Here is a 7,312-nt window from a genome sequence, read left to right as displayed (position 1 = left end):
GACTCTTCTCTCTTGCAGCTTTCCAGTCAATGCTTTCTCCTGGCTTTCCTACTTCTCCAGGTGGTCCTTCATTTTCTGTTCTCCAGGACTTCCTACACTATCTCATCACAGCCACTGTGCTGTCCCATGGTGAATTTAAGCACCTGGGTGTTTCACCTGCTCCTCAGACTCACAGTATCCAAAAGCAGCCTCATTATCTCCCCTGTTTTGTTAAACTGCATCCATCAACCAAGCCAGAAACTGTGGGTGTCACCCTCCCTCTCCCCGACTGCTAATGAGACATCTCCATGGCCATGAGCCTAGTCCAAGCCCTTATCATCCCGGAAGTAACTTTCTAATTGGTCTCTCAGCCTCTATTCTTCCCATCATCACCCTTCCCCACACCCCATCTTCTCTTACGGCCAACTCTGTAATTTTCTGAAAATGCAGATATGATTCTTTGGCACTCTCGCTTTCAACCCTTCAGTGCCTTCTAGTCTCTGCAGCAGTGCTTCTCAAACTTCAGCGTGACTCCGAATCATCTGGGGGCTTGTTAAAATGTGATTTTGATGAGGTGGGTGTATAGCTGGCTCCCCTTGCTGCTGCAGCCTTTTGGACCACACTTTGAGTAGCAAGAGTTCCAAGTTCACGTCCAAATCCCATAGCCTCTGATAGTCTGGTTTCTGCTTCACATTACATCTGCAATTCCTGACATTGCCCAGGAATTACCTGTCAAACCTCTGGGGCTCCAAACCTTCATTCCACCTCAATCCAGGGACCCTCATGGTTTTCTAGCCACATTTCCCATTTCTTTTGCCAGCCAGTGAAATAAGCACCCGCTGAGGATTAGTCCATATTCAAAAGATAAAATCAAATTTCCATAATAGCGAGGCAATACGTGTTTTACAGGCTCTTTAGTGTGAAATGGTTCAACAATATCACATTTGTTTCAAATTTCTTAACAATTCACCTTTGGGTCTTTACCATGGTAATCTTTTTTTCTTAATGAAAATCTCACTAAAATTTTCATGAGGCCAGTGGTAAGAGGACAAAACTATACTGAGTCTTATGAAAAATATATTATACATCTTCCTCTAGATACTCTTTTAATATTTTCATGAGATTGTCAGTTGCTTATCTTCATTCTAGCTTTATAGCTTCTTTTTCTTTTATCGTTAGAAGTGGCTAATAAAAAGGTAGATTAAAATACATTCGGCTGTTTGACCAGAGTTGAACAAAATTTCCTAACACCCTGAATACTGGGAAGCAATGTTTGCTTTTTAAAATTTTTATTGGAATATAGTTAATTTACAATGTTGTGTTAGTTTTCATTGTACAGCAAAATGATTCAGATATATATATATTTTTTTTCAGATTCTTTTCCATTATAGATTATTACAAGATATTGAGTATAGTTCCCTGTGCTTTACAGTAGGTCTTTATTAGTTATCTATTTTATATATATAGTAGTGTGTATATGTTAATCCCAATCTCCTAATTTATGTGAGAGAAAATCAACCTCCTTGTTCCTTGAGTCAGTACAGAACCTACTGTAGAAGAAACACCTCTCACCACATACATAGTTGAGCTGTTAGGTTCAGCCTCCTCTCCCACCATGTCCAGCAATACAACCCAACGTATTATTAGTCATGCAAACTGCTGAGCTATTTTTACACATTCCTGTACTTTTGCATATGCTATTCGCTCTGCTTAAAATTCCCTTTCTCACCTCTGTAGCTAACTCATCTGATCTTTCAGAACTAGGTCAAACGTCACCTAGATCAGGAAGCCTGAGCTGCTGATGGCCTCAGCTGAGATAGCTTCTTACTGAGTTACCTACGAGGACTGCCATTTGTAATGTGGAAAATCTGATTTATTTGCATGACCCCCGTTCCCACCCCATTAGAGGCAGGGACCTTATATCTCCTGTGCCCGGCTGTAAGAGTGTTGAATTACATGGTGTTTGTGGTGGGCAGAAGAATGCTATCTCCTCTCAAAGATGTACATGTCCTAATCCCCCGCACCTGCTTTCCATTGGTAAAAGGGACTTTGAAGATGGAACTCATGATCTTGGAATGGAGTTTATCCTAGATTATTATCTGGGTGGGACCAATGTCATCACAAGGATCCTTCTCAGAGGAAGGATGTAGGGTCAGAGTTGGAAAAGGAGATGTGAGGTGAAAACAGGTTGAGTGATGCAGTCTGGAGCTAAGGCCTCTGGAGGCAGAAAAAGGCAAGGAAATGGATTTTCTCCAAGAACCAACAGAAAGGAATGCATCCCTGCCAGCACCTTGATTTTGGTGGCTAAGACCCATTTAAGGACTTCTGACCTCCTGAACTCTAAGATATATTTGTGTTGTTCTAAGCCACTATGTTTGGGTGATTTGCTACAGCAGCAAAAGGAAACTAATACAGTGCTCAACCAATGCTCTTTTACAGAATACAGGAAGAGGAAAATGCCTCGGGGCTCACCTCCTGACCTGACCGAGATACATTTCACACCCATAGGTGTTCCGCAACGCCCCCACCCCCACCCCATGGCGTTCTGTTGGCCCAGCTGGGTCAGGGCTGGGAGGGGATATGGGAAGGGGCTGCCTACGTTCTCACTCCACCCAAACTCAAAGTCCTGCATCACGAAGTATTTTCTATCACCTACTGGTGCGAGGCCCAGCGGTTGGTGCCGTGGGGAATCTTATTAGGTCTATACTTTAAGATTCTCGAGAACTCCTTGAGAACGAGTACTGCAACAAGGTAAACTCAAGCAAAACACCTCTGGCGATCCTCCGCCCTCCACCGGGTCTCTCCACGCTCCCCTTCTCCCCCTGGAAGACGGGACCGCCTACCTCCTTGGAGAACCCAGGTTTCCTGACCCACTTCGGTAACCTTCTGAGACACTGCAAAATTTTCCCCTCCCAAAGCCTTCATTTCCAATGTAACGTATGTAAATATATACTGAAAAAGACCTTTTTGGAACGGTAGATTTCCTTTTCACAGTTACCTCCACAGGTCTTTGAATTGCTATGGCGACGGTTAAGATGCAACACGAAGTCCACTCTGTAACTTGCAATCAGCCGTCGGGCCTCTAGGTGTCGCCACCACCCAAGTCCTGTTATCAGAGGGGGGCCGGCCCTAGCACCTACGTGCTAGACGTTCAGTATTGTTTCAAATTATCCAGGAAAAAAGAATGCATATAATATACATTGTATATATAATATGTATTATATATACAATGCATATATTTGTTCCTATACTATATATATATAATATATATTTTCTTGGCCTAGATTTCATATATATGTAAAGAACACTGGCTTTTTCCTCCATTCCATTCCAGCTCTAGTTTTCTGTGCAAAATTCAAGCTAAGAGAGTAAATGATGTACCTGGCTACTGTTAAATTTTATTCTTTTATTCTGTTTTCCACATCAGCACTGGAAAATCCTGGACTTTGTTTGGCTACCAGAATATTCATTAAAGATGCACCGAGTTCCACAGACACCACGCACAAAATTCCTCTCATACAACATGGTGTCAGTGTTTTCTCTTCCTCTGGATTCGCATGCAGTTTTGGAGACTACTGTGCGTTGGTTTTCACAGAAAGTGGAAAGCAGCAAACATGGACGTGAGGACGCGTTTAGAGTTCTGGAAACACGCTGAAATTTCACTAGTTAATCACTAACATTTGGTTCTTCCACATTCTGAACTTTTACAACTTAGAAATGGACATATATGGTATTTGGAATCTGAAATAAGAATGCTGGGTGGGAGAATTCAGAAGGGTTCACAAGGGTCGAAAGTCTGCCCTCCGATTCTGCTCCTTTGTGATCTTGTGAAGTTTCCCTCTAAGCTGCCTATTCAGAAGATGTGTCCGCCCTGATTTCAAAACATATGACAAACTTTTACAAAAATCATCAGTTCAGTTGTTCAGCTTTTTCTCTTTATGCTAGAACCGCCTCCTGTGTTCCTGGGTCCTTATAGAAGCCACGGCAGGGCTACGGCTTCTGCAGTTCTACCTGTCACTCTCTCCCCATGATTCTTCTCGGTCCTGACTTTGTAGTTATTGCATTTGACTTTTTTTTTTTTTTTAATTTTTTTTTTTTAGGTGTTGGGGGTAGGAGTTTATTAATTAATTAATTTATTTTTGGCTGTGCCGGGTCTTCGTTTCTGTGCGAGGGCTTTCTCTAGTTGTGGCAAGCGGAGGCCACTCCTCATCGCGGTGCGCGGGCCTCCCACTGTCGCGGCCTCTCCTGTTGCGGAGCACAGGTCCAGGCGCGTAGGCTCAGTAGTTGTGGCTCACGGGCCCAGTTACTCCGTGGCATGTGGGATCCCCCCAGACCAGGGCTCGAACCCGTGTCCCCTGCATTAGCAGGCAGACTCTCAACCACTGCGCCACCAGGGAAGCCCTGCATTTGACTTCTTATGTCTGCTGTAGGTCACATTTCATAGGTTAGGCCAAGACTTAAATTGAATAACTGGAAAGAACATTCTGTTTAAAGATATTCCTTGCCTCTCTCTTTTTTTTAAAACTAAGATTTGGTAGAGCTAAAAATTGAGACAAATCTCCACTAAGATATATATGTATGCATGTGTTTGCATATACACACATACACATACACATAAATAAATGGGAACTTTCTAAGTCTTACATTTCAAATTTAGATAGTCGTTTTCTGACAGCTCTGAATGTAACCAAAGCTATTGTTAGGCAAAGAACTTTGACTGTAATCAAGGTTATTGTAAGACAAGAGAACATGCTGTTTTTATCATCCACCCCCTTGCTCTACCCAGGAAAAATACTGAACAGCAGAGAGCTCGTATTAAGGGCTATATCTAGTTACTGCTAAACTGGCAGGTTTCTGTCAGGCTTCTAAAAACAATTCGCATTGATTTTTTGACTTTGGAGCTAAAATTAATAAGGAGCCCAGGAAGGCCACGGTTTTTCCTTGAACAGAGAAACAACCCAAAGGCTATGTTAGTGAATGAATTGGCTGTGCTAATGAAGGGTTGTTTTTGGTGTTGTTTTTTTCTGTATGTATATAAAATAATAGCAATCAAATTGAAAAAGTAGGGCAAACTATTTTATATAGGATGGATAAATAACAAAGTCCCACTGTATAGCACAGGGAACTATGTTCCATATCCTGTGATAAACCATAATGGAAAAGAATATGAAAAATAATGTGTGTATATATATATATGTATATATATATATATATCTGAATCACTTTGCTGTACAGCAGAAATTAACACAGCATTGTAAGTCAACTATACTTCAATAAAATAATTTTTTTTAAAAATTGAGGGCTTCCCTGGTGGCGCAGTGGTTGAGAGTCCGCCTGCCGATGCAGGGGACACGGGTTCGTGCCCCGGTCCAGGAAGATCCCACATGCCGCGGAGCGGCTGGGCCCGTGAGCCATGGCCGCTGAGCCTGCGCGTCCAGAGCCTGTGCTCCACAACGGGAGAGGCCACAGCAGTGAGAGGCCCGCGTACCGCAAAAAAAAAAAAAAAAAAAAAAAAATTGAGAAAGTGGGTAGTTACACAATAAAAGTAAGTATCAAATTTTGGTCTGCTTCCATGGTAAGCCAGCAGTGACCCTTCCACTTGGCTACTGGGGAAATTAGAATGTTTCCTTAACTAATACTTTTGTAAAATAATAAAGTCCCCGACCTCCCTGGCATACATATTAACAGTTGACAAGTCTGGGCTTGTGGGTCAGGGTAATTAACTACCGGAACTAACACCAGTGTTACCACTGATTTACAGACACCTGTGAAATCCACACCATAGAAACTAAGAATTAAAAGGGTGCAGAGGCTGTCGGGGGCGGCTCCTCTGAGCCACAGAAACCTTTTCTACAAGTGGGCTTGGTGGCACCACAGTGACATCAACACCATAGGCTCCTGAAATGACAGAGCCACGCTAGAAGTTACTTTTCTATTCCCAACAAAGTCCAGAAGGGCGCTGGTACTCTGAATATCTATTTGTTACTCTTGATTTAGTAAACATGTCCTGATGGCACACAAACGCCTCAGATGCCGTTGACAAATCAAAACAGAAAACAAGCATTCCAGCAGCAAGCCGAGAAAGGCACTGGGAAGGAACAGAGAATCCTGGACTAGTCATCTTGTGAAGCCAATTACTTTCTCAGTAAAATTAATTTTTCTTTCACTTCAAGCTCACTTAAAAGTTAATAAAGAAGGCTCGCTGGCTGGATCATCCATCTCTTCATTTACCCATCCGTTTAATCACTAGCCACCATAGACTGAGGGTCTGGGAAAGCACCTAATCACTGGATTTAATTGGATCTGGCGCCTACCGTTTCCTAATAAGCTTTTCTGCCTTGTTTTCCATTAGAGGTAGATCTTTTAGGGTGAGTAAATAGGTCAGACTTCACAGGGTTTTTTTTTTTTCAATTTTCTGTTTGCCACAGGAGTAAATTAAAAACAAAAAGAGCTAATGGGTCTGTTCTTTATGGAAGTATTTGGTTCTTGGTATTTATTGTTTGGGAATTCAAGAGAAATTCCAGTGCTAGGCTAAGAACAATGCTCTAAAAACAGGTTGGTGAATATCCTCTAAGGAACAGATTACATGAAGAGTCATTTCTAGAAGCTTTAAATACATTCCTCAGCATTATGCTTTTTCCTTTAAATTTCAAGCTTTATAAAACTGAGAAACACAAAGTAAGGCTGACTGGAAGTCAAGGTGACATCCTGAGCTTTGCATCTTCCCCTAACGTTTATGTTTGTGACAAGACACTCACCAGCTTAGTTAGCAACTTAGTTGCTAGCTTCCCACAATGGATACTTGTTAGCCAGGCATCAGTACTGCTTGTACTGCAAGTTTTCACTTAAACTACCTACACTTCACAAAACGTGGATCATCCTTTGCTCTTAAAGTACAAGGCTAATTCCAGATGAAAAGTCACTAAGAGAATCCTTTTATGATATGTGGCAGCTATCACTTTATTGGGTCTTAGCTCCAAATTCATGCGCCAACGCATGTTCCGTAATGATGGACAGCACTCCTTTAAGCATCTTTCCTGCACAGTGAGCACGATGTTGCGTCCTCAGTAGAGGGTGCTGGAGGGACACTGCAGGACCAAGGGGATACTCCGGTCTGATGGTGCTGCTTTAACTCGGGCTCCCAGAACACCTGGTGCCTCGGGGACCTTGTAGCTCTGGCTGGTGATGACCAACCTCCCTGCAAGCGCCCTTGACATAGACACACATGCTTCAGGCCTGGCACCTCATCTCCATCTGCAAGCACCTGCTGGCCAGGGCTCACCTGGCCCCGCCTACACTCCGGGGTGGGGGTCGGGAGGGTGGGGTGGGGTTT

This window comes from Mesoplodon densirostris, chromosome 12, assembly GCF_025265405.1.
Source record: "Mesoplodon densirostris isolate mMesDen1 chromosome 12, mMesDen1 primary haplotype, whole genome shotgun sequence".
Lineage (NCBI taxonomy): Eukaryota > Metazoa > Chordata > Mammalia > Artiodactyla > Ziphiidae > Mesoplodon > Mesoplodon densirostris.
This window is presented reverse-complemented; position numbering follows the sequence as displayed.